Here is a 20,799-nt window from a genome sequence, read left to right on the forward strand (position 1 = left end):
TTACCACCCAGTAAAATGTTTTCAATGGGAACTGGACTTTCAACAAACTTTGCACAAATCAATAGCACAGGCAAATATAGGAAACTTTCTCTAGCCTGATTAAAGTGGGAAATGTGCAATAGCTTTGCATTAAGGACAAGCTTCAGAGTCTCTACTTGGTATCATCAGAAAACCGAGTTGGAGTGTCGTGCCGGAAGCTTGAATAGGTCAGCTGATGTATCTCTAAGAATTCACAAATTTTTTTTCTCAAGGTGGTTCAGCGATTTGAATAAATGCCAACCCTTGTCTGCAAAAATCTTGACCCGTTTCCTGCAAGTTTCTGAAAGTGGTGCAAATAACGGGGATGTAGCTCAGTGGTAGAGCGCACGCTTTGCATGTGTGAGGCCCCGGGTTCAATCCCCGGCATCTCCATGGCCTGGTTTTACGTGCAAAGGACGCACTTCCTTCAGGTGACTACTTTTATTCTCCTTATGTCGTTCCTGCAGTCACTCGGTGAAAGAATTACTTGTCAGTGCTCCATCCCACTAGGAGACTTTTGGGGATGTAGCTCAGTGGTAGAGCGCATGCTTCGCATGTATGAGGTCCTGGGTTCAACCCCCAGCATCTCTAAACTTTTCCTAATATGGCTAGAAAGCTTTAGCAAACACACTCACGCTTAGTAGTGTCGTCAAGACTCGCAAGGAATCTTTGACGCTTAAACTGGCTTCTTTGCCAGGTCACATAGCAGGACGAGGCTTTTTGCTGCGGCAGATTCTAAAGACTGCATGCAACCTAAGGCAAGGGCAACACTTTACCACCCAGTAAAATGTTTTCAATGGGAACTGGACTTTCAACAAACTTTGCACAAATCAATAGCACAGGCAAATATAGGAAACTTTCTCTAGCCTGATTAAAGTGGGAAATGTGCAATAGCTTTGCATTAAGGACAAGCTTCAGAGTCTCTACTTGGTATCATCAGAAAACCGAGTTGGAGTGTCGTGCCGGAAGCTTGAATTGGTCAGCTGATGTATCTCTAAGAATTCACAGAGTTTTTTTCTCAAGGTGGTTCAGCGATTTGAATAAATGCCAACCCTTGTCTGCAAAAATCTTGACCCGTTTCCTGCAAGTTTCTGAAAGTGGTGCAAATAATGGGGATGTAGCTCAGTGGTAGAGCGCACGCTTTGCATGTGTGAGGCCCCGGGTTCAATCCCCGGCATCTCCATGGCCTGGGTTTATGTGCAAGGGACGCACTTCCTACAGGTGACTACTTTTCCTTCTCCTTATGTGGTTCCTGCAGTCACTCGGTGAAAGAATTACTTGTCAGTGCTCCATCCCACTAGGAGACTTTTGGGGATGTAGCTCAGTGGTAGAGCGCATGCTTCGCATGTATGAGGTCCTGGGTTCAAACCCCAGTATCTCCAAACTTTTCCTAATATGGCTAGATAGCTTTAGCAAACACACTCACGCTTAGTAGTGTCGTCAAGACTCGCAAGGAATCTTTGACGCTTAAACTGGCTTCTTTGCCAGGTCACATAGCAGGACGAGGCTTTTTGCCGCGGCAGATTCTAAAGACTGCATGCAACCTAAGGCAAGGGCAACACTTTACCACCCAGTAAAATGTTTTCAATGGGAACTGGACTTTCAACAAACTTTGCACAAATCAATAGCACAGGCAAATATAGGAAACTTTCTCTAGCCTGATTAAAGTGGGAAATGTGCAATAGCTTTGCATTAAGGACAAGCTTCAGAGTCTCTACTTGGTATCATCAGAAAACCGAGTTGGAGTGTCGTGTCGGAAGCTTGAATAGGTCAGCTGATGTATCTCTAAGAATTCACAGTTTTTTTCTCAAGGTGGTTCAGCGATTTGAATAAATGCCAACCCTTGTCTGCAAAAATCTTGACCCGTTTCCTGCAATTTTCTGAAAGTGGTGCAAATAACGGGGATGTAGCTCAGTGGTAGAGCGCACGCTTTGCATGTGTGAGGCCCCGGGTTCAATCCCCGGCATCTCCGTGGCCTGGTTTTACGTGCAAAGGACGCACTTCGTACAGGTGACTACTTTTCCTTCTCCTTATGTGGTTCCTGCAGTCACTCGGTGAAAGAATTACTTGTCAGTGCTCCATCCCACTAGGAGACTTTTGGGGATGTAGCTCAGTGGTAGAGCGCATGCTTCGCATGTATGAGGTCCTGGGTTCAATCCCCAGCATCTCCAAACTTTTCCTAATATGGCTAGAAAGCTTTAGCAAACACACTCACGCTTAGTAGTGTCGTCAAGACTCGCAAGGAATCTTTGACGCTTAAACTGGCTTCTTTGCCAGGTCACATAGCAGGACGAGGCTTTTTGCCGCGGCAGATTCTAAAGACTGCATGCAACCTAAGGCAAGGGCAACACTTTACCACCCAGTAAAATGTTTTCAATGGGAACTGGACTTTCAACAAACTTTGCACAAATCAATAGCACAGGCAAATATAGGAAACTTTCTCTAGCCTGATTAAAGTGGGAAATGTGCAATAGCTTTGCATTAAGGACAAGCTTCAGAGTCTCTACTTGGTATCATCAGAAAACCGAGTTGGAGTTTTGTGTCGGAAGCTTGAATAGGTCAGCTGATGTATCTCTAAGAATTCACAGTTTTTTTCTCAAGGTGGTTCAGCGATTTGAATAAATGCCAACCCTTGTCTGCAAAAATCTTGACCCGTTTCCTGCAAGTTTCTGAAAGTGGTGCAAATAACGGGGATGTAGCTCAGTGGTAGAGCGCACGCTTTGCATGTGTGAGGCCCCGGGTTCAATCCCCGGCATCTCCATGGCCTGGGTTTACGTGCAAAGGACGCACTTCCTACAGGTGACTACTTTTCCTTCTCCTTATGTGGTTCCTGCAGTCACTCGGTGAAAGAATTACTTGTCAGTGCTCCATCCCACTAGGAGACTTTTGGGGATGTAGCTCAGTGGTAGAGCACATGCTTCGCATGTATGAGGTCATGGGTTCAACCCCCAGCATCTCCAAACTTTTCCTAATATGGCTAGAAAGCTTTAGCAAACACACTCACGCTTAGTAGTGTCGTCAAGACTCGCAAGGAATCTTTGACGCTTAAACTGGCTTCTTTGCCAGGTCACATAGCAGGACGAGGCTTTTTGCCGCGGCAGATTCTAAAGACTGCATGCAACCTAAGGCAAGGGCAACAGTTTACCACCCAGTAAAATGTTTTCAATGGGAACTGGACTTTCAACAAACTTTGCACAAATCAATAGCACAGGCAAATATAGGAAACTTTCTCTAGCCTGATTAAAGTGGGAAATGTGCAATAGCTTTGCATTAAGGACAAGCTTCAGAGTCTCTACTTGGTATCATCAGAAAACCGAGTTGGAGTGTCGTGCCGGAAGCTTGAATAGGTCAGCTGATGTATCTCTAAGAATTCACAGAGTTTTTTTCTCAAGGTGGTTCAGCGATTTGAATAAATGCCAACCCTTGTCTGCAAAAATCTTGACCCGTTTCCTGCAATTTTCAGAAAGTGGTGCAAATAACGGGGATGTAGCTCAGTGGTAGAGCGCACGCTTTGCATGTGTGAGGCCCCGGGTTCAATCCCCGGCATCTCCATGGCCTGGGTTTACGTGCAAAGGATGCACTTCCTACAGGTGACTACTTTTCCTTCTCCTTATGTGGTTCCTGCAGTCACTCGGTGAAAGAATTACTTGTCAGTGCTCCATCCCACTGGGAGACTTTTGGGGATGTAGCTCAGTGGTAGAGCGCATGCTTCGCATGTATGAGGTCCTGGGTTCAACCCCCAGCATCTCCAAACTTTTCCTAATATGGCTAGAAAGCTTTAGCAAACACACTCACGCTTAGTAGTGTCGTCAAGACTCGCAAGGCATCTTTGACACTTAAACTGGCTTCTTTGCCAGGTCACATAGCAGGACGAGGCTTTTTGCTGCGGCAGATTCTAAAGACTGCATGCAACCTAAGGCAAGGGCAACACTTTACCACCCAGTAAAATGTTTTCAATGGGAACTGGACTTTCAACAAACTTTGCACAAATCAATAGCACAGGCAAATATAGGAAACTTTCTCTAGCCTGATTAAAGTGGGAAATGTGCAATAGCTTTGCATTAAGGACAAGCTTCAGAGTCTCTACTTGGTATCATCAGAAAACCGAGTTGGAGTGTCGTGCCGGAAGCTTGAATAGGTCAGCTGATGTATCTCTAAGAATTCACAGAGTTTTTTTCTCAAGGTGGTTCAGCGATTTGAATAAATGCCAACCCTTGTCTGCAAAAATCTTGACCCGTTTCCTGCAATTTTCTGAAAGTGGTGCAAATAATGGGGATGTAGCTCAGTGGTAGAGCGCACGCTTTGCATGTGGGAGGCCCCGGGTTCAATCCCCGGCATCTCCATGGCCTGGTTTTACGTGCAAAGGACGCACTTCCTACAGGTGACTACTTTTCCTTCTCCTTATGTGGTTCCTGCAGTCACTCGGTGAAAGAATTACTTGTCAGTGCTCCATCCCACTAGGAGACTTTTGGGGATGTAGCTCAGTGGTAGAGCGCATGCTTCGCATGTATGAGTTCCTGGGTTCAACACCCAGCATCTCTAAACTTTTCCTAATATGGCTAGAAAGCTTTAGCAAACACACTCACGCTTAGTAGTGTCGTCAAGACTCGCAAGGAATCTTTGACGCTTAAACTGGCTTCTTTGCCAGGTCACATAGCAGGACGAGGCTTTTTGCCACGGCAGATTCTAAAGACTGCATGCAACCTAAGGCAAGGGCAACACTTTACCACCCAGTAAAATGTTTTCAATGGGAACTGGACTTTCAACAAACTTTGCACAAATCAATAGCACAGGCAAATATAGGAAACTTTCTCTAGCCTGATTAAAGTGGGAAATGTGCAATAGCTTTGCATTAAGGACAAGCTTCAGAGTCTCTACTTGGTATCATCAGAAAACCGAGTTGGAGTGTCGTGTCGGAAGCTTGAATAGGTCAGCTGATGTATCTCTAACAATTCACAGTTTTTTTCTCAAGGTGGTTCAGCGATTTGAATAAATGCCAACCCTTGTCTGCAAAAATCTTGACCCGTTTCCTGCAAGTTTCTGAAAGTGGTGCAAATAACGGGGATGTAGCTCAGTGGTAGAGCGCACGCTTTGCATGTGTGAGGCCCCGGGTTCAATCCCCGGCATCTCCATGGCCTGGGTTTACGTGCAAAGGACGCACTTCCTACAGGTGACTACTTTTCCTTCTCCTTATGTGGTTCCTGCAGTCACTCGGTGAAAGAATTACTTGTCAGTGCTCCATCCCACTAGGAGACTTTTGGGGATGTAGCTCAGTGGTAGAGCGCATGCTTCGCATGTATGAGGTCCTGGGTTCAACCCCCAGCATCTCCAAACTTTTCCTAATATGGCTAGAAAGATTTAGCAAACACACTCACGCTTAGTAGTGTCGTCAAGACTCGCAAGGAATCTTTGACGCTTAAACTGGCTTCTTTGCCAGGTCACATAGCAGGACGAGGCTTTTTGCCGCGGCAGATTCTAAAGACTGCATGCAACCTAAGGCAAGGGCAACACTTTACCACCCAGTAAAATGTTTTCAATGGGAACTGGACTTTCAACAAACTTTGCACAAATCAATAGCACAGGCAAATATAGGAAACTTTCTCTAGCCTGATTAAAGTGGGAAATGTGCAATAGCTTTGCATTAAGGACAAGCTTCAGAGTCTCTACTTGGTATCATCAGAAAACCGAGTTGGAGTTTTGTGTCGGAAGCTTGAATAGGTCAGCTGATGTATCTCTAAGAATTCACAGTTTTTTTCTCAAGGTGGTTCAGCGATTTGAATAAATGCCAACCCTTGTCTGCAAAAATCTTGACCCGTTTCCTGCAAGTTTCTGAAAGTGGTGCAAATAACGGGGATGTAGCTCAGTGGTAGAGCGCACGCTTTGCATGTGTGAGGCCCCGGGTTCAATCCCCGGCATCTCCATGACCTGGGTTTACGTGCAAAGGACGCACTTCCTACAGGTGACTACTTTTCCTTCTCCTTATGTGGTTCCTGCAGTCACTCGGTGAAAGAATTACTTGTCAGTGCTCCATCCCACTAGGAGACTTTTGGGGATGTAGCTCAGTGGTAGAGCGCATGCTTCGCATGTATGAGGTCCTGGGTTCAACCCCCAGCATCTCCAAACTTTTCCTAATATGGCTAGAAAGCTTTAGCAAACACACTCACGCTTAGTAGTGTCGTCAAGACTCGCAAGGAATCTTTGACGCTTAAACTGGCTTCTTTGCCAGGTCACATAGCAGGACGAGGCTTTTTGCCGCGGCAGATTCTAAAGACTGCATGCAACCTAAGGCAAGGGCAACACTTTACCACCCAGTAAAATGTTTTCAGTGGGAACTGGACTTTCAACAAACTTTGCACAAATCAATAGCACAGGCAAATATAGGAAACTTTCTCTAGCCTGATTAAAGTGGGAAATGTGCAATAGCTTTGCATTAAGGACAAGCTTCAGAGTCTCTACTTGGTATCATCAGAAAACCGAGTTGGAGTGTCGTGTCGGAAGCTTGAATAGGTCAGCTGATGTATCTCTAACAATTCACAGTTTTTTTCTCAAGGTGGTTCAGCGATTTGAATAAATGCCAACCCTTGTCTGCAAAAATCTTGACCCGTTTCCTGCAAGTTTCTGAAAGTGGTGCAAATAACGGGGATGTAGCTCAGTGGTAGAGCGCACGCTTTGCATGTGTGAGGCCCCGGGTTCAATCCCCGGCATCTCCATGGCCTGGGTTTACGTGCAAAGGACGCACTTCCTACAGGTGACTACTTTTCCTTCTCCTTATGTGGTTCCTGCAGTCACTCGGTGAAAGAATTACTTGTCAGTGCTCCATCCCACTAGGAGACTTTTGGGGATGTAGCTTAGTGGTAGAGCGCATGCTTCGCATGTATGAGGTCCTGGGTTCAACCCCCAGCATCTCCAAACTTTTCCTAATATGGCTAGAAAGCTTTAGCAAACACACTCACGCTTAGTAGTGTCGTCAAGACTCGCAAGGAATCTTTGACGCTTAAACTGGCTTCTTTGCCAGGTCACATAGCAGGACGAGGCTTTTTGCCGCGGCAGATTCTAAAGACTGCATGCAACCTAAGGCAAGGGCAACACTTTACCACCCAGTAAAATGTTTTCAATGGGAACTGGACTTTCAACAAACTTTGCACAAATCAATAGCACAGGCAAATATAGGAAACTTTCTCTAGCCTGATTAAAGTGGGAAATGTGCAATAGCTTTGCATTAAGGACAAGCTTCAGAGTCTCTACTTGGTATCATCAGAAAACCGAGTTGGAGTTTTGTGTCGGAAGCTTGAATAGGTCAGCTGATGTATCTCTAAGAATTCACAGTTTTTTTCTCAAGGTGGTTCAGCGATTTGAATAAATGCCAACCCTTGTCTGCAAAAATCTTGACCCGTTTCCTGCAAGTTTCTGAAAGTGGTGCAAATAACGGGGATGTAGCTCAGTGGTAGAGCGCACGCTTTGCATGTGTGAGGCCCCGGGTTCAATCCCCGGCATCTCCATGACCTGGGTTTACGTGCAAAGGACGCACTTCCTACAGGTGACTACTTTTCCTTCTCCTTATGTGGTTCCTGCAGTCACTCGGTGAAAGAATTACTTGTCAGTGCTCCATCCCACTAGGAGACTTTTGGGGATGTAGCTCAGTGGTAGAGCGCATGCTTCGCATGTATGAGGTCCTGGGTTCAACCCCCAGCATCTCCAAACTTTTCCTAATATGGCTAGAAAGCTTTAGCAAACACACTCACGCTTAGTAGTGTCGTCAAGACTCGCAAGGAATCTTTGACGCTTAAACTGGCTTCTTTGCCAGGTCACATAGCAGGACGAGGCTTTTTGCCGCGGCAGATTCTAAAGACTGCATGCAACCTAAGGCAAGGGCAACACTTTACCACCCAGTAAAATGTTTTCAGTGGGAACTGGACTTTCAACAAACTTTGCACAAATCAATAGCACAGGCAAATATAGGAAACTTTCTCTAGCCTGATTAAAGTGGGAAATGTGCAATAGCTTTGCATTAAGGACAAGCTTCAGAGTCTCTACTTGGTATCATCAGAAAACCGAGTTGGAGTGTCGTGCCGGAAGCTTGAATTGGTCAGCTGATGTATCTCTAAGAATTCACAGAGTTTTTTTCTCAAGGTGGTTCAGCGATTTGAATAAATGCCAACCCTTGTCTGCAAAAATCTTGACCCGTTTCCTGCAAGTTTCTGAAAGTGGTGCAAATAATGGGGATGTAGCTCAGTGGTAGAGCGCACGCTTTGCATGTGTGAGGCCCCGGGTTCAATCCCCGGCATCTCCATGGCCTGGGTTTACGTGCAAAGGACGCACTTCCTACAGGTGACTACTTTTCCTTCTCCTTATGTGGTTCCTGCAGTCACTCGGTGAAAGAATTACTTGTCAGTGCTCCATCCCACTAGGAGACTTTTGGGAATGTAGCTCAGTGGTAGAGCGCATGCTTCGCATGTATGAGGTCCTGGGTTCAACCCCCAGCATCTCCAAACTTTTCCTAATATGGCTAGAAAGCTTTAGCAAACACACTCACGCTTAGTAGTGTCGTCAAGACTCGCAAGGCATCTTTGACACTTAAACTGGCTTCTTTGCCAGGTCACATAGCAGGACGAGGCTTTTTGCTGCGGCAGATTCTAAAGACTGCATGCAACCTAAGGCAAGGGCAACACTTTACCACCCAGTAAAATGTTTTCAATGGGAACTGGACTTTCAACAAACTTTGCACAAATCAATAGCACAGGCAAATATAGGAAACTTTCTCTAGCCTGATTAAAGTGGGAAATGTGCAATAGCTTTGCATTAAGGACAAGCTTCAGAGTCTCTACTTGGTATCATCAGAAAACCGAGTTGGAGTGTCGTGCCGGAAGCTTGAATAGGTCAGCTGATGTATCTCTAAGAATTCACAGAGATTTTTTCTCAAGGTGGTTCAGCGATTTGAATAAATGCCAACCCTTGTCTGCAAAAATCTTGACCCGTTTCCTGCAATTTTCTGAAAGTGGTGCAAATAATGGGGATGTAGCTCAGTGGTAGAGCGCACGCTTTGCATGTGGGAGGCCCCGGGTTCAATCCCCGGCATCTCCATGGCCTGGTTTTACGTGCAAAGGACGCACTTCCTACAGGTGACTACTTTTCCTTCTCCTTATGTGGTTCCTGCAGTCACTCGGTGAAAGAATTACTTGTCAGTGCTCCATCCCACTAGGAGACTTTTGGGGATGTAGCTCAGTGGTAGAGCGCATGCTTCGCATGTATGAGTTCCTGGGTTCAACCCCCAGCATCTCTAAACTTTTCCTAATATGGCTAGAAAGCTTTAGCAAACACACTCACGCTTAGTAGTGTCGTCAAGACTCGCAAGGAATCTTTGACGCTTAAACTGGCTTCTTTGCCAGGTCACATAGCAGGACGAGGCTTTTTGCCACGGCAGATTCTAAAGACTGCATGCAACCTAAGGCAAGGGCAACAGTTTACCACCCAGTAAAATGTTTTCAATGGGAACTGGACTTTCAACAAACTTTGCACAAATCAATAGCACAGGCAAATATAGGAAACTTTCTCTAGCCTGATTAAAGTGGGAAATGTGCAATAGCTTTGCATTAAGGACAAGCTTCAGAGTCTCTACTTGGTATCATCAGAAAACCGAGTTGGAGTGTCGTGTCGGAAGCTTGAATAGGTCAGCTGATGTATCTCTAAGAATTCACAGTTTTTTTCTCAAGGTGGTTCAGCGATTTGAATAAATGCCAACCCTTGTCTGCAAAAATCTTGACCCGTTTCCTGCAATTTTCTGAAAGTGGTGCAAATAACGGGGATGTAGCTCAGTGGTAGAGCGCACGCTTTGCATGTGTGAGGCCCCGGGTTCAATCCCCGGCATCTCCATGGCCTGGGTTTACGTGCAAAGGACGCACTTCCTACAGGTGACTACTTTTCCTTCTCCTTATGTGGTTCCTGCAGTCACTCGGTGAAAGAATTACTTGTCAGTGCTCCATCCCACTAGGAGACTTTTGGGGATGTAGCTCAGTGGTAGAGCGCATGCTTCGCATGTATGAGGTCCTGGGTTCAACCCCCAGCATCTCCAAACTTTTCCTAATATGGCTAGAAAGCTTTAGCAAACACACTCACGCTTAGTAGTGTCGTCAAGACTCGCAAGGAATCTTTGACGCTTAAACTGGCTTCTTTGCCAGGTCACATAGCAGGACGAGGCTTTTTGCCGCGGCAGATTCTAAAGACTGCATGCAACCTAAGGCAAGGGCAACACTTTACCACCCAGTAAAATGTTTTCAGTGGGAACTGGACTTTCAACAAACTTTGCACAAATCAATAGCACAGGCAAATATAGGAAACTTTCTCTAGCCTGATTAAAGTGGGAAATGTGCAATAGCTTTGCATTAAGGACAAGCTTCAGAGTCTCTACTTGGTATCATCAGAAAACCGAGTTGGAGTGTCGTGCCGGAAGCTTGAATTGGTCAGCTGATGTATCTCTAAGAATTCACAGAGTTTTTTTCTCAAGGTGGTTCAGCGATTTGAATAAATGCCAACCCTTGTCTGCAAAAATCTTGAACCGTTTCCTGCAAGTTTCTGAAAGTGGTGCAAATAATGGGGATGTAGCTCAGTGGTAGAGCGCACGCTTTGCATGTGTGAGGCCCCGGGTTCAATCCCCGGCATCTCCATGGCCTGGGTTTACGTGCAAAGGACGCACTTCCTACAGGTGACTACTTTTCCTTCTCCTTATGTGGTTCCTGCAGTCACTCGGTGAAAGAATTACTTGTCAGTGCTCCATCCCACTAGGAGACTTTTGGGAATGTAGCTCAGTGGTAGAGCGCATGCTTCGCATGTATGAGGTCCTGGGTTCAACCCCCAGCATCTCCAAACTTTTCCTAATATGGCTAGAAAGCTTTAGCAAACACACTCACGCTTAGTAGTGTCGTCAAGACTCGCAAGGAATCTTTGACGCTTAAACTGGCTTCTTTGCCAGGTCACATAGCAGGACGAGGCTTTTTGCCGCGGCAGATTCTAAAGACTGCATGCAACCTAAGGCAAGGGCAACACTTTACCACCCAGTAAAATGTTTTCAATGGGAACTGGACTTTCAACAAACTTTGCACAAATCAATAGCACAGGCAAATATAGGAAACTTTCTCTAGCCTGATTAAAGTGGGAAATGTGCAATAGCTTTGCATTAAGGACAAGCTTCAGAGTCTCTACTTGGTATCATCAGAAAACCAAGTTGGAGTTTTGTGTCGGAAGCTTGAATAGGTCAGCTGATGTATCTCTAAGAATTCACAGTTTTTTTCTCAAGGTGGTTCAGCGATTTGAATAAATGCCAACCCTTGTCTGCAAAAATCTTGACCCGTTTCCTGCAAGTTTCTGAGAGTGGTGCAAATAACGGGGATGTAGCTCAGTGGTAGAGCGCACGCTTTGCATGTGTGAGGCCCCGGGTTCAATCCCCGGCATCTCCATGGCCTGGGTTTACGTGCAAAGGACGCACTTCCTACAGGTGACTACTTTTCCTTCTCCTTATGTGGTTCCTGCAGTCACTCGGTGAAAGAATTACTTGTCAGTGCTCCATCCCACTAGGAGACTTTTGGGGATGTAGCTCAGTGGTAGAGCGCATGCTTCGCATGTATGAGGTCCTGGGTTCAACCCCCAGCATCTCCAAACTTTTCCTAATATGGCTAGAAAGCTTTAGCAAACACACTCACGCTTAGTAGTGTCGTCAAGACTCGCAAGGAATCTTTGACGCTTAAACTGGCTTCTTTGCCAGGTCACATAGCAGGACGAGGCTTTTTGCCGCGGCAGATTCTAAAGACTGCATGCAACCTAAGGCAAGGGCAACACTTTACCACCCAGTAAAATGTTTTCAGTGGGAACTGGACTTTCAACAAACTTTGCACAAATCAATAGCACAGGCAAATATAGGAAACTTTCTCTAGCCTGATTAAAGTGGGAAATGTGCAATAGCTTTGCATTAAGGACAAGCTTCAGAGTCTCTACTTGGTATCATCAGAAAACCGAGTTGGAGTGTCGTGCCGGAAGCTTGAATTGGTCAGCTGATGTATCTCTAAGAACTCACAGTTTTTTTCTCAAGGTGGTTCAGCGATTGGAATAAATGCCAACCCTTGTCTGCAAAAATCTTGACCCGTTTCCTGCAAGTTTCTGAAAGTGGTGCAAATAACGGGGATGTAGCTCAGTGGTAGAGCGCACGCTTTGCATGTGTGAGGCCCCGGGTTCAATCCCCGGCATCTCCATGGCCTGGGTTTACGTGCAAAGGACGCACTTCCTACAGGTGACTACTTTTCCTTCTCCTTATGTGGTTCCTGCAGTCACTCGGTGAAAGAATTACTTGTCAGTGCTCCATCCCACTAGGAGACTTTTGGGGATGTAGCTCAGTGGTAGAGCGCATGCTTCGCATGTATGAGGTCCTGGGTTCAACCCCCAGCATCTCCAAACTTTTCCTAATATGGCTAGAAAGCTTTAGCAAACACACTCACGCTTAGTAGTGTCGTCAAGACTCGCAAGGAATCTTTGACGCTTAAACTGGCTTCTTTGCCAGGTCACATAGCAGGACGAGGCTTTTTGCCGCGGCAGATTCTAAAGACTGCATGCAACCTAAGGCAAGGGCAACAGTTTACCACCCAGTAAAATGTTTTCAATGGGAACTGGACTTTCAACAAACTTTGCACAAATCAATAGCACAGGCAAATATAGGAAACTTTCTCTAGCCTGATTAAAGTGGGAAATGTGCAATAGCTTTGCATTAAGGACAAGCTTCAGAGTCTCTACTTGGTATCATCAGAAAACCGAGTTGGAGTGTCGTGTCGGAAGCTTGAATAGGTCAGCTGATGTATCTCTAAGAATTCACAGTTTTTTTCTCAAGGTGGTTCAGCGATTTGAATAAATGCCAACCCTTGTCTGCAAAAATCTTGACCCGTTTCCTGCAATTTTCAGAAAGTGGTGCAAATAACGGGGATGTAGCTCAGTGGTAGAGCGCACGCTTTGCATGTGTGAGGCCCCGGGTTCAATCCCCGGCATCTCCATGGCCTGGGTTTACGTGCAAAGGACGCACTTCCTACAGGTGACTACTTTTCCTTCTCCTTATGTGGTTCCTGCAGTCACTCGGTGAAAGAATTACTTGTCAGTGCTCCATCTCACTGGGAGACTTTTGGGGATGTAGCTCAGTGGTAGAGCGCATGCTTCGCATGTATGAGGTCCTGGGTTCAACCCCCAGCATCTCCAAACTTTTCCTAATATGGCTAGAAAGCTTTAGCAAACACACTCACGCTTAGTAGTGTCGTCAAGACTCGCAAGGCATCTTTGACACTTAAACTGGCTTCTTTGCCAGGTCACATAGCAGGACGAGGCTTTTTGCTGCGGCAGATTCTAAAGACTGCATGCAACCTAAGGCAAGGGCAACACTTTACCACCCAGTAAAATGTTTTCAATGGGAACTGGACTTTCAACAAACTTTGCACAAATCAATAGCACAGGCAAATATAGGAAACTTTCTCTAGCCTGATTAAAGTGGGAAATGTGCAATAGCTTTGCATTAAGGACAAGCTTCAGAGTCTCTACTTGGTATCATCAGAAAACCGAGTTGGAGTGTCGTGCCGGAAGCTTGAATAGGTCAGCTGATGTATCTCTAAGAATTCACAGAGTTTTTTTCTCAAGGTGGTTCAGCGATTTGAATAAATGCCAACCCTTGTCTGCAAAAATCTTGACCCGTTTCCTGCAATTTTCTGAAAGTGGTGCAAATAACGGGGATGTAGCTCAGTGGTAGAGCGCACGCTTTGCATGTGTGAGGCCCCGGGTTCAATCCCCGGCATCTCCATGGCCTGGTTTTACGTGCAAAGGACGCACTTCCTACAGGTGACTACTTTTCCTTCTCCTTATGTGGTTCCTGCAGTCACTCGGTGAAAGAATTACTTGTCAGTGCTCCATCCCACTAGGAGACTTTTGGGGATGTAGCTCAGTGGTAGAGCGCATGCTTCGCATGTATGAGTTCCTGGGTTCAACCCCCAGCATCTCTAAACTTTTCCTAATATGGCTAGAAAGCTTTAGCAAACACACTCACGCTTAGTAGTGTCGTCAAGACTCGCAAGGAATCTTTGACGCTTAAACTGGCTTCTTTGCCAGGTCACATAGCAGGACGAGGCTTTTTGCCGCAGCAGATTCTAAAGACTGCATGCAACCTAAGGCAAGGGCAACACTTTACCACCCAGTAAAATGTTTTCAATGGGAACTGGACTTTCAACAAACTTTGCACAAATCAATAGCACAGGCAAATATAGGAAACTTTCTCTAGCCTGATTAAAGTGGGAAATGTGCAATAGCTTTGCATTAAGGACAAGCTTCAGAGTCTCTACTTGGTATCATCAGAAAACCGAGTTGGAGTGTCGTGCCGGAAGCTTGAATAGGTCAGCTGATGTATCTCTAAGAATTCACAGAGTTTTTTTCTCAAGGTGGTTCAGCGATTTGAATAAATGCCAACCCTTGTCTGCAAAAATCTTGACCCGTTTCCTGCAAGTTTCTGAAAGTGGTGCAAATAACGGGGATGTAGCTCAGTGGTAGAGCGCACGCTTTGCATGTGTGAGGCCCCGCGTTCAATCCCCGGCATCTCCATGGCCTGGGTTTACGTGCAAAGGACGCACTTCCTACAGGTGACTACTTTTCCTTCTCCTTATGTGGTTCCTGCAGTCACTCGGTGAAAGAATTACTTGTCAGTGCTCCATCCCACTAGGAGACTTTTGGGGATGTAGCTCAGTGGTAGAGCGCATGCTTCGCATGTATGAGGTCCTGGGTTCAACCCCCAGCATCTCCAAACTTTTCCTAATATGGCTAGAAAGCTTTAGCAAACACACTCACGCTTAGTAGTGTCGTCAAGACTCGCAAGGAATCTTTGACGCTTAAACTGGCTTCTTTGCCAGGTCACATAGCAGGACGAGGCTTTTTGCCGCAGCAGATTCTAAAGACTGCATGCAACCTAAGGCAAGGGCAACACTTTACCACCCAGTAAAATGTTTTCAATGGGAACTGGACTTTCAACAAACTTTGCACAAATCAATAGCACAGGCAAATATAGGAAACTTTCTCTAGCCTGATTAAAGTGGGAAATGTGCAATAGCTTTGCATTAAGGACAAGCTTCAGAGTCTCTACTTGGTATCATCAGAAAACCGAGTTGGAGTGTCGTGCCGGAAGCTTGAATAGGTCAGCTGATGTATCTCTAAGAATTCACAGAGTTTTTTTCTCAAGGTGGTTCAGCGATTTGAATAAATGCCAACCCTTGTCTGCAAAAATCTTGACCCGTTTCCTGCAAGTTTCTGAAAGTGGTGCAAATAACGGGGATGTAGCTCAGTGGTAGAGCGCATGCTTTGCATGTGTGAGGCCCCGAGTTCAATCCCCGGCATCTCCATGGCCTGGGTTTACGTGCAAAGGACGCACTTCCTACAGGTGACTACTTTTCCTTCTCCTTATGTGGTTCCTGCAGTCACTCGGTGAAAGAATTACTTGTCAGTGCTCCATCCCACTAGGAGACTTTTGGGGATGTAGCTCAGTGGTAGAGCGCATGCTTCGCATGTATGAGGTCCTGGGTTCAACCCCCAGCATCTCCAAACTTTTCCTAATATGGCTAGAAAGCTTTAGCAAACACACTCACGCTTAGTAGTGTCGTCAAGACTCGCAAGGAATCTTTGACGCTTAAACTGGCTTCTTTGCCAGGTCACATAGCAGGACGAGGCTTTTTGCCGCAGCAGATTCTAAAGACTGCATGCAACCTAAGGCAAGGGCAACACTTTACCACCCAGTAAAATGTTTTCAATGGGAACTGGACTTTCAACAAACTTTGCACAAATCAATAGCACAGGCAAATATAGGAAACTTTCTCTAGCCTGATTAAAGTGGGAAATGTGCAATAGCTTTGCATTAAGGACAAGCTTCAGAGTCTCTACTTGGTATCATCAGAAAACCGAGTTGGAGTGTCGTGCCGGAAGCTTGAATAGGTCAGCTGATGTATCTCTAAGAATTCACAGAGTTTTTTTCTCAAGGTGGTTCAGCGATTTGAATAAATGCCAACCCTTGTCTGCAAAAATCTTGACCCGTTTCCTGCAAGTTTCTGAAAGTGGTGCAAATAACGGGGATGTAGCTCAGTGGTAGAGCGCACGCTTTGCATGTGTGAGGCCCCGGGTTCAATCCCCAGCATCTCCATGGCCTGGGTTTACGTGCAAAGGACGCACTTCCTACAGGTGACTACTTTTCCTTCTCCTTATGTGGTTCCTGCAGTCACTCGGTGAAAGAATTACTTGTCAGTGCTCCATCCCACTAGGAGACTTTTGGGAATGTAACTCAGTGGTAGAGTGCATGCTTCGCATGTATGAGGTCCTGGGTTCAACCCCCAGCATCTCCAAACTTTTCCTAATATGGCTAGAAAGCTTTAGCAAACACACTCACGCTTAGTAGTGTCGTCAAGACTCGCAAGGAATCTTTGACGCTTAAACTGGCTTCTTTGCCAGGTCACATAGCAGGACGAGGCTTTTTGCCGCGGCAGATTCTAAAGACTGCATGCAACCTAAGGCAAGGGCAACACTTTACCACCCAGTAAAATGTTTTCAATGGGAACTGGACTTTCAACAAACTTTGCACAAATCAATAGCACAGGCAAATATAGGAAACTTTCTCTAGCCTGATTAAAGTGGGAAATGTGCAATAGCTTTGCATTAAGGACAAGCTTCAGAGTCTCTACTTGGTATCATCAGAAAACCGAGTTGGAGTGTCGTGCCGGAAGCTTGAATAGGTCAGCTGATGTATCTCTAAGAATTCACAGAGTTTTTTTCTCAAGGTGGTTCAGCGATTTGAATAAATGCCAACCCTTGTCTGCAAAAATCTTGACCCGTTTCCTTCAAGTTTCTGAAAGTGGTGCAGATAACGGGGATGTAGCTCAGTGGTAGAGCGCACGCTTTGCATGTGTGAGGCCCCTGGTTCAATCCCCGGCATCTCCATGGCCTGGGTTTACGTGCAAAGGACGCACTTCCTACAGGTGACTACTTTTCCTTCTCCTTATGTGGTTCCTGCAGTCACTCGGTGAAAGAATTACTTGTCAGTGCTCCATCCCACTAGGAGACTTTTGGGGATGTAGCTCAGTGGTAGAGCGCATGCTTCGCATGTATGAGGTCCTGGGTTCAACCCCCAGCATCTCCAAACTTTTCCTAATATGGCTAGAAAGCTTTAGCAAACACACTCACGCTTAGTAGTGTCGTCAAGACTCGCAAGGAATCTTTGACGCTTAAACTGGCTTCTTTGCCAGGTCACATAGCAGGACGAGGCTTTTTGCTGCGGCAGATTCTAAAGACTGCATGCAACCTAAGGCAAGGGCAACACTTTACCACCCAGTAAAATGTTTTCAATGGGAACTGGACTTTCAACAAACTTTGCACAAATCAATAGCACAGGCAAATATAGGAAACTTTCTCTAGCCTGATTAAAGTGGGAAATGTGCAATAGCTTTGCATTAAGGACAAGCTTCAGAGTCTCTACTTGGTATCATCAGAAAACCGAGTTGGAGTGTCGTGCCGGAAGCTTGAATAGGTCAGCTGATGTATCTCTAAGAATTCACAGAGTTTTTTTCTCAAGGTGGTTCAGCGATTTGAATAAATGCCAACCCTTGTCTGCAAAAATCTTGACCCGTTTCCTGCAAGTTTCTGAAAGTGGTGCAAATAACGGGGATGTAGCTCAGTGGTAGAGCGCACGCTTTGCATGTGTGAGGCCCCGGGTTCAATCCCCGGCATCTCCATGGCCTGGGTTTACGTGCAAAGGACGCACTTCCTACAGGTGACTACTTTTCCTTCTCCTTATGTGGTTCCTGCAGTCACTCGGTGAAAGAATTACTTGTCAGTGCTCCATCCCACTAGGAGACTTTTGGGGATGTAGCTCAGTGGTAGAGCGCATGCTTCGCATGTATGAGGTCCTGGGTTCAACCCCCAGCATCTCCAAACTTTTCCTAATATGGCTAGAAAGCTTTAGCAAACACACTCACGCTTAGTAGTGTCGTCAAGACTCGCAAGGAATCTTTGACGCTTAAACTGGCTTCTTTGCCAGGTCACATAGCAGGACGAGGCTTTTTGCCGCAGCAGATTCTAAAGACTGCATGCAACCTAAGGCAAGGGCAACACTTTACCACCCAGTAAAATGTTTTCAATGGGAACTGGACTTTCAACAAACTTTGCACAAATCAATAGCACAGGCAAATATAGGAAACTTTCTCTAGCCTGATTAAAGTGGGAAATGTGCAATAGCTTTGCATTAAGGACAAGCTTCAGAGTCTCTACTTGGTATCATCAGAAAACCGAGTTGGAGTGTCGTGCCGGAAGCTTGAATAGGTCAGCTGATGTATCTCTAAGAATTCACAGAGTTTTTTTCTCAAGGTGGTTCAGCGATTTGAATAAATGCCAACACTTGTCTGCAAAAATCTTGACCCGTTTCCTGCAAGTTTCTGAAAGTGGTGCAAATAACGGGGATGTAGCTCAGTGGCAGAGTGCACGCCTTGCATGTGTGAGGCCCCGGGTTCAATCCCCGGCATCTCCATGGCCTGGGTTTACGTGCAAAGGACGCACTTCCTACAGGTGAGTACTTTTCCTTCTCCTTATGTGGTTCCTGCAGTCACTCGGTGAAAGAATTACTTGTCAGTTCTCCATCCCACTAGGAGACTTTTGGGGATGTAGCTCAGTGGTAGAGCGCATGCTTCGCATGTATGAGGTCCTGGGTTCAACCCCCAGCATCTCCAAACTTTTCCTAATATGGCTAGAAAGCTTTAGCAAACACACTCACGCTTAGTAGTGTCGTCAAGACTCGCAAGGAATCTTTGACGCTTAAACTGGCTTCTTTGCCAGGTCACATAGCAGGACGAGGCTTTTTGCCGCAGCAGATTCTAAAGACTGCATGCAACCTAAGGCAAGGGCAACACTTTACCACCCAGTAAAATGTTTTCAATGGGAACTGGACTTTCAACAAACTTTGCACAAATCAATAGCACAGGCAAATATAGGAAACTTTCTCTAGCCTGATTAAAGTGGGAAATGTGCAATAGCTTTGCATTAAGGACAAGCTTCAGAGTCTCTACTTGGTATCATCAGAAAACCGAGTTGGAGTGTCGTGCCGGAAGCTTGAATAGGTCAGCTGATGTATCTCTAAGAATTCACAGAGTTTTTTTCTCAAGGTGGTTCAGCGATTTGAATAAATGCCAACCCTTGTCTGCAAAAATCTTGACCCGTTTCCTGCAAGTTTCTGAAAGTGGTGCAAATAACGGGGATGTAGCTCAGTGGTAGAGCGCACGCTTTGCATGTGTGAGGCCCCGGGTTCAATCCCCGGCATCTCCATGGCCTGGGTTTACGTGCAAAGGACGCACTTCCTACAGGTGACTACTTTTCCTTCTCCTTATGTGGTTCCTGCAGTCACTCGGTGAAAGAATTACTTGTCAGTGCTCTATCCCACTGGGAGACTTTTGGGGATGTAGCTCAGTGGTAGAGCGCATGCTTCGCATGTATGAGGTCCTGGGTTCAACCCCCAGCATCTCCAAAATTTTCCTAATATGGCTAGAAAGCTTTAGCAAACACACTCACGCTTAGTAGTGTCGTCAAGACTCGCAAGGAATCTTTGACACTTAAACTGGCTTCTTTGCCAGGTCACATAGCAGGACGAGGCATTTTGCCGCAGCAGATTCTAAAGACTGCATGCAACCTAAGGCAAGGGCAACACTTTACCACCCAGTAAAATGTTTTCAATGGGAACTGGACTTTCAACAAACTTTGCACAAATCAATAGCACAGGCAAATATAGGAAACTTTCTCTAGCCTGATTAAAGTGGGAAATGTGCAATAGCTTTGCATTAAGGACAAGCTTCAGAGTCTCTACTTGGTATCATCAGAAAACCGAGTTGGAGTGTCGTGCCGGAAGCTTGAATAGGTCAGCTGATGTATCTCTAAGAATTCACAGAGTTTTTTTCTCAAGGTGGTTCAGCGATTTGAATAAATGCCAACACTTGTCTGCAAAAATCTTGACCCGTTTCCTGCAAGTTTCTGAAAGTGGTGCAAATAACGGGGATGTAGCTCAGTGGCAGAGTGCACGCCTTGCATGTGTGAGGCCCCGGGTTCAATCCCCGGCATCTCCATGGCCTGGGTTTACGTGCAAAGGACGCACTTCCTACAGGTGACTACTTTTCCTTCTCCTTATGTGGTTCCTGCAGTCACTCGGTGAAAGAATTACTTGTCAGTTCTCCATCCCACCAGGAGACTTTTGGGGATGTAGCTCAGTGGTAGAGCGCATGCTTCGCATGTATGAGGTCCTGGGTTCAACCCCCAGCATCTCCAAACTTTTCCTAATATGGCTAGAAAGCTTTAGCAAACACACTCACGCTTAGTAGTGTCGTCAAGACTCGCAAGGAATCTTTGACGCTTAAACTGGCTTCTTTGCCAGGTCACATAGCAGGACGAGGCTTTTTGCCGCAGCAGATTCTAAAGACTGCATGCAACCTAAGGCAAGGGCAACACTTTACCACCCAGTAAAATGTTTTCAATGGGAACTGGACTTTCAACAAACTTTGCACAAATCAATAGCACAGGCAAATATAGGAAACTTTCTCTAGCCTGATTAAAGTGGGAAATGTGCAATAGCTTTGTATTAAGGACAAGCTTCAGAGTCTCTACTTGGTATCATCAGAAAACCGAGTTGGAGTGTCGTGCCGGAAGCTTGAATAGGTCAGCTGATGTATCTCTAAGAATTCACAGAGTTTTTTTCTCAAGGTG

The 20,799-nt window shown here is 45.8% G+C and overlaps 49 non-coding genes across 49 annotated transcripts; all 49 read left to right on the forward strand.

Moving 5' to 3' along the window:
- Positions 1–339: 339 nt before the first annotated feature.
- On the forward strand, positions 340–411 carry TRNAA-UGC (transfer RNA alanine (anticodon UGC)). Its single transcript has one exon. It is a non-coding gene; the product is annotated as a tRNA-Ala (tRNA).
- Positions 412–537: 126 nt separating this feature from the next.
- Positions 538–609, forward strand: TRNAA-CGC (transfer RNA alanine (anticodon CGC)). Its single transcript has one exon. It is a non-coding gene; the product is annotated as a tRNA-Ala (tRNA).
- Positions 610–1,129: 520 nt separating this feature from the next.
- On the forward strand, positions 1,130–1,201 carry TRNAA-UGC (transfer RNA alanine (anticodon UGC)). The gene has a single exon. It is a non-coding gene; the product is annotated as a tRNA-Ala (tRNA).
- Positions 1,202–1,328: 127 nt separating this feature from the next.
- On the forward strand, positions 1,329–1,400 carry TRNAA-CGC (transfer RNA alanine (anticodon CGC)). The gene has a single exon. It is a non-coding gene; the product is annotated as a tRNA-Ala (tRNA).
- Positions 1,401–1,918: 518 nt separating this feature from the next.
- TRNAA-UGC (transfer RNA alanine (anticodon UGC)) lies at positions 1,919–1,990 on the forward strand. The gene has a single exon. It is a non-coding gene; the product is annotated as a tRNA-Ala (tRNA).
- Positions 1,991–2,117: 127 nt separating this feature from the next.
- TRNAA-CGC (transfer RNA alanine (anticodon CGC)) lies at positions 2,118–2,189 on the forward strand. Its single transcript has one exon. It is a non-coding gene; the product is annotated as a tRNA-Ala (tRNA).
- Positions 2,190–2,707: 518 nt separating this feature from the next.
- Positions 2,708–2,779, forward strand: TRNAA-UGC (transfer RNA alanine (anticodon UGC)). The gene has a single exon. It is a non-coding gene; the product is annotated as a tRNA-Ala (tRNA).
- Positions 2,780–2,906: 127 nt separating this feature from the next.
- TRNAA-CGC (transfer RNA alanine (anticodon CGC)) lies at positions 2,907–2,978 on the forward strand. The gene has a single exon. It is a non-coding gene; the product is annotated as a tRNA-Ala (tRNA).
- Positions 2,979–3,498: 520 nt separating this feature from the next.
- On the forward strand, positions 3,499–3,570 carry TRNAA-UGC (transfer RNA alanine (anticodon UGC)). Its single transcript has one exon. It is a non-coding gene; the product is annotated as a tRNA-Ala (tRNA).
- A 127-nt stretch (positions 3,571–3,697) lies between these two features.
- On the forward strand, positions 3,698–3,769 carry TRNAA-CGC (transfer RNA alanine (anticodon CGC)). Its single transcript has one exon. It is a non-coding gene; the product is annotated as a tRNA-Ala (tRNA).
- A 520-nt stretch (positions 3,770–4,289) lies between these two features.
- TRNAA-UGC (transfer RNA alanine (anticodon UGC)) lies at positions 4,290–4,361 on the forward strand. Its single transcript has one exon. It is a non-coding gene; the product is annotated as a tRNA-Ala (tRNA).
- A 127-nt stretch (positions 4,362–4,488) lies between these two features.
- On the forward strand, positions 4,489–4,560 carry TRNAA-CGC (transfer RNA alanine (anticodon CGC)). The gene has a single exon. It is a non-coding gene; the product is annotated as a tRNA-Ala (tRNA).
- A 518-nt stretch (positions 4,561–5,078) lies between these two features.
- TRNAA-UGC (transfer RNA alanine (anticodon UGC)) lies at positions 5,079–5,150 on the forward strand. Its single transcript has one exon. It is a non-coding gene; the product is annotated as a tRNA-Ala (tRNA).
- Positions 5,151–5,277: 127 nt separating this feature from the next.
- Positions 5,278–5,349, forward strand: TRNAA-CGC (transfer RNA alanine (anticodon CGC)). The gene has a single exon. It is a non-coding gene; the product is annotated as a tRNA-Ala (tRNA).
- A 518-nt stretch (positions 5,350–5,867) lies between these two features.
- On the forward strand, positions 5,868–5,939 carry TRNAA-UGC (transfer RNA alanine (anticodon UGC)). The gene has a single exon. It is a non-coding gene; the product is annotated as a tRNA-Ala (tRNA).
- Positions 5,940–6,066: 127 nt separating this feature from the next.
- On the forward strand, positions 6,067–6,138 carry TRNAA-CGC (transfer RNA alanine (anticodon CGC)). The gene has a single exon. It is a non-coding gene; the product is annotated as a tRNA-Ala (tRNA).
- Positions 6,139–6,656: 518 nt separating this feature from the next.
- TRNAA-UGC (transfer RNA alanine (anticodon UGC)) lies at positions 6,657–6,728 on the forward strand. The gene has a single exon. It is a non-coding gene; the product is annotated as a tRNA-Ala (tRNA).
- Positions 6,729–6,855: 127 nt separating this feature from the next.
- TRNAA-CGC (transfer RNA alanine (anticodon CGC)) lies at positions 6,856–6,927 on the forward strand. Its single transcript has one exon. It is a non-coding gene; the product is annotated as a tRNA-Ala (tRNA).
- A 518-nt stretch (positions 6,928–7,445) lies between these two features.
- On the forward strand, positions 7,446–7,517 carry TRNAA-UGC (transfer RNA alanine (anticodon UGC)). The gene has a single exon. It is a non-coding gene; the product is annotated as a tRNA-Ala (tRNA).
- A 127-nt stretch (positions 7,518–7,644) lies between these two features.
- Positions 7,645–7,716, forward strand: TRNAA-CGC (transfer RNA alanine (anticodon CGC)). The gene has a single exon. It is a non-coding gene; the product is annotated as a tRNA-Ala (tRNA).
- Positions 7,717–8,236: 520 nt separating this feature from the next.
- Positions 8,237–8,308, forward strand: TRNAA-UGC (transfer RNA alanine (anticodon UGC)). Its single transcript has one exon. It is a non-coding gene; the product is annotated as a tRNA-Ala (tRNA).
- A 127-nt stretch (positions 8,309–8,435) lies between these two features.
- Positions 8,436–8,507, forward strand: TRNAA-CGC (transfer RNA alanine (anticodon CGC)). The gene has a single exon. It is a non-coding gene; the product is annotated as a tRNA-Ala (tRNA).
- Positions 8,508–9,027: 520 nt separating this feature from the next.
- Positions 9,028–9,099, forward strand: TRNAA-UGC (transfer RNA alanine (anticodon UGC)). Its single transcript has one exon. It is a non-coding gene; the product is annotated as a tRNA-Ala (tRNA).
- Positions 9,100–9,226: 127 nt separating this feature from the next.
- TRNAA-CGC (transfer RNA alanine (anticodon CGC)) lies at positions 9,227–9,298 on the forward strand. Its single transcript has one exon. It is a non-coding gene; the product is annotated as a tRNA-Ala (tRNA).
- Positions 9,299–9,816: 518 nt separating this feature from the next.
- Positions 9,817–9,888, forward strand: TRNAA-UGC (transfer RNA alanine (anticodon UGC)). The gene has a single exon. It is a non-coding gene; the product is annotated as a tRNA-Ala (tRNA).
- A 127-nt stretch (positions 9,889–10,015) lies between these two features.
- TRNAA-CGC (transfer RNA alanine (anticodon CGC)) lies at positions 10,016–10,087 on the forward strand. The gene has a single exon. It is a non-coding gene; the product is annotated as a tRNA-Ala (tRNA).
- A 520-nt stretch (positions 10,088–10,607) lies between these two features.
- Positions 10,608–10,679, forward strand: TRNAA-UGC (transfer RNA alanine (anticodon UGC)). Its single transcript has one exon. It is a non-coding gene; the product is annotated as a tRNA-Ala (tRNA).
- Positions 10,680–10,806: 127 nt separating this feature from the next.
- On the forward strand, positions 10,807–10,878 carry TRNAA-CGC (transfer RNA alanine (anticodon CGC)). The gene has a single exon. It is a non-coding gene; the product is annotated as a tRNA-Ala (tRNA).
- Positions 10,879–11,396: 518 nt separating this feature from the next.
- Positions 11,397–11,468, forward strand: TRNAA-UGC (transfer RNA alanine (anticodon UGC)). The gene has a single exon. It is a non-coding gene; the product is annotated as a tRNA-Ala (tRNA).
- Positions 11,469–11,595: 127 nt separating this feature from the next.
- Positions 11,596–11,667, forward strand: TRNAA-CGC (transfer RNA alanine (anticodon CGC)). Its single transcript has one exon. It is a non-coding gene; the product is annotated as a tRNA-Ala (tRNA).
- A 518-nt stretch (positions 11,668–12,185) lies between these two features.
- TRNAA-UGC (transfer RNA alanine (anticodon UGC)) lies at positions 12,186–12,257 on the forward strand. Its single transcript has one exon. It is a non-coding gene; the product is annotated as a tRNA-Ala (tRNA).
- Positions 12,258–12,384: 127 nt separating this feature from the next.
- On the forward strand, positions 12,385–12,456 carry TRNAA-CGC (transfer RNA alanine (anticodon CGC)). The gene has a single exon. It is a non-coding gene; the product is annotated as a tRNA-Ala (tRNA).
- Positions 12,457–12,974: 518 nt separating this feature from the next.
- TRNAA-UGC (transfer RNA alanine (anticodon UGC)) lies at positions 12,975–13,046 on the forward strand. The gene has a single exon. It is a non-coding gene; the product is annotated as a tRNA-Ala (tRNA).
- Positions 13,047–13,173: 127 nt separating this feature from the next.
- On the forward strand, positions 13,174–13,245 carry TRNAA-CGC (transfer RNA alanine (anticodon CGC)). Its single transcript has one exon. It is a non-coding gene; the product is annotated as a tRNA-Ala (tRNA).
- A 520-nt stretch (positions 13,246–13,765) lies between these two features.
- TRNAA-UGC (transfer RNA alanine (anticodon UGC)) lies at positions 13,766–13,837 on the forward strand. The gene has a single exon. It is a non-coding gene; the product is annotated as a tRNA-Ala (tRNA).
- Positions 13,838–13,964: 127 nt separating this feature from the next.
- Positions 13,965–14,036, forward strand: TRNAA-CGC (transfer RNA alanine (anticodon CGC)). The gene has a single exon. It is a non-coding gene; the product is annotated as a tRNA-Ala (tRNA).
- Positions 14,037–14,755: 719 nt separating this feature from the next.
- TRNAA-CGC (transfer RNA alanine (anticodon CGC)) lies at positions 14,756–14,827 on the forward strand. Its single transcript has one exon. It is a non-coding gene; the product is annotated as a tRNA-Ala (tRNA).
- A 719-nt stretch (positions 14,828–15,546) lies between these two features.
- TRNAA-CGC (transfer RNA alanine (anticodon CGC)) lies at positions 15,547–15,618 on the forward strand. The gene has a single exon. It is a non-coding gene; the product is annotated as a tRNA-Ala (tRNA).
- A 520-nt stretch (positions 15,619–16,138) lies between these two features.
- TRNAA-UGC (transfer RNA alanine (anticodon UGC)) lies at positions 16,139–16,210 on the forward strand. The gene has a single exon. It is a non-coding gene; the product is annotated as a tRNA-Ala (tRNA).
- A 127-nt stretch (positions 16,211–16,337) lies between these two features.
- On the forward strand, positions 16,338–16,409 carry TRNAA-CGC (transfer RNA alanine (anticodon CGC)). Its single transcript has one exon. It is a non-coding gene; the product is annotated as a tRNA-Ala (tRNA).
- Positions 16,410–17,128: 719 nt separating this feature from the next.
- Positions 17,129–17,200, forward strand: TRNAA-CGC (transfer RNA alanine (anticodon CGC)). The gene has a single exon. It is a non-coding gene; the product is annotated as a tRNA-Ala (tRNA).
- A 520-nt stretch (positions 17,201–17,720) lies between these two features.
- TRNAA-UGC (transfer RNA alanine (anticodon UGC)) lies at positions 17,721–17,792 on the forward strand. The gene has a single exon. It is a non-coding gene; the product is annotated as a tRNA-Ala (tRNA).
- Positions 17,793–17,919: 127 nt separating this feature from the next.
- Positions 17,920–17,991, forward strand: TRNAA-CGC (transfer RNA alanine (anticodon CGC)). Its single transcript has one exon. It is a non-coding gene; the product is annotated as a tRNA-Ala (tRNA).
- A 520-nt stretch (positions 17,992–18,511) lies between these two features.
- TRNAA-UGC (transfer RNA alanine (anticodon UGC)) lies at positions 18,512–18,583 on the forward strand. Its single transcript has one exon. It is a non-coding gene; the product is annotated as a tRNA-Ala (tRNA).
- Positions 18,584–18,710: 127 nt separating this feature from the next.
- TRNAA-CGC (transfer RNA alanine (anticodon CGC)) lies at positions 18,711–18,782 on the forward strand. Its single transcript has one exon. It is a non-coding gene; the product is annotated as a tRNA-Ala (tRNA).
- A 520-nt stretch (positions 18,783–19,302) lies between these two features.
- TRNAA-UGC (transfer RNA alanine (anticodon UGC)) lies at positions 19,303–19,374 on the forward strand. The gene has a single exon. It is a non-coding gene; the product is annotated as a tRNA-Ala (tRNA).
- A 127-nt stretch (positions 19,375–19,501) lies between these two features.
- On the forward strand, positions 19,502–19,573 carry TRNAA-CGC (transfer RNA alanine (anticodon CGC)). Its single transcript has one exon. It is a non-coding gene; the product is annotated as a tRNA-Ala (tRNA).
- A 520-nt stretch (positions 19,574–20,093) lies between these two features.
- Positions 20,094–20,165, forward strand: TRNAA-UGC (transfer RNA alanine (anticodon UGC)). Its single transcript has one exon. It is a non-coding gene; the product is annotated as a tRNA-Ala (tRNA).
- Positions 20,166–20,292: 127 nt separating this feature from the next.
- TRNAA-CGC (transfer RNA alanine (anticodon CGC)) lies at positions 20,293–20,364 on the forward strand. The gene has a single exon. It is a non-coding gene; the product is annotated as a tRNA-Ala (tRNA).
- Positions 20,365–20,799: the final 435 nt, after the last annotated feature.

Source organism: Ranitomeya variabilis, chromosome 1, assembly GCF_051348905.1.
Source record: "Ranitomeya variabilis isolate aRanVar5 chromosome 1, aRanVar5.hap1, whole genome shotgun sequence".
Classification (NCBI taxonomy): domain Eukaryota; kingdom Metazoa; phylum Chordata; class Amphibia; order Anura; family Dendrobatidae; genus Ranitomeya; species Ranitomeya variabilis.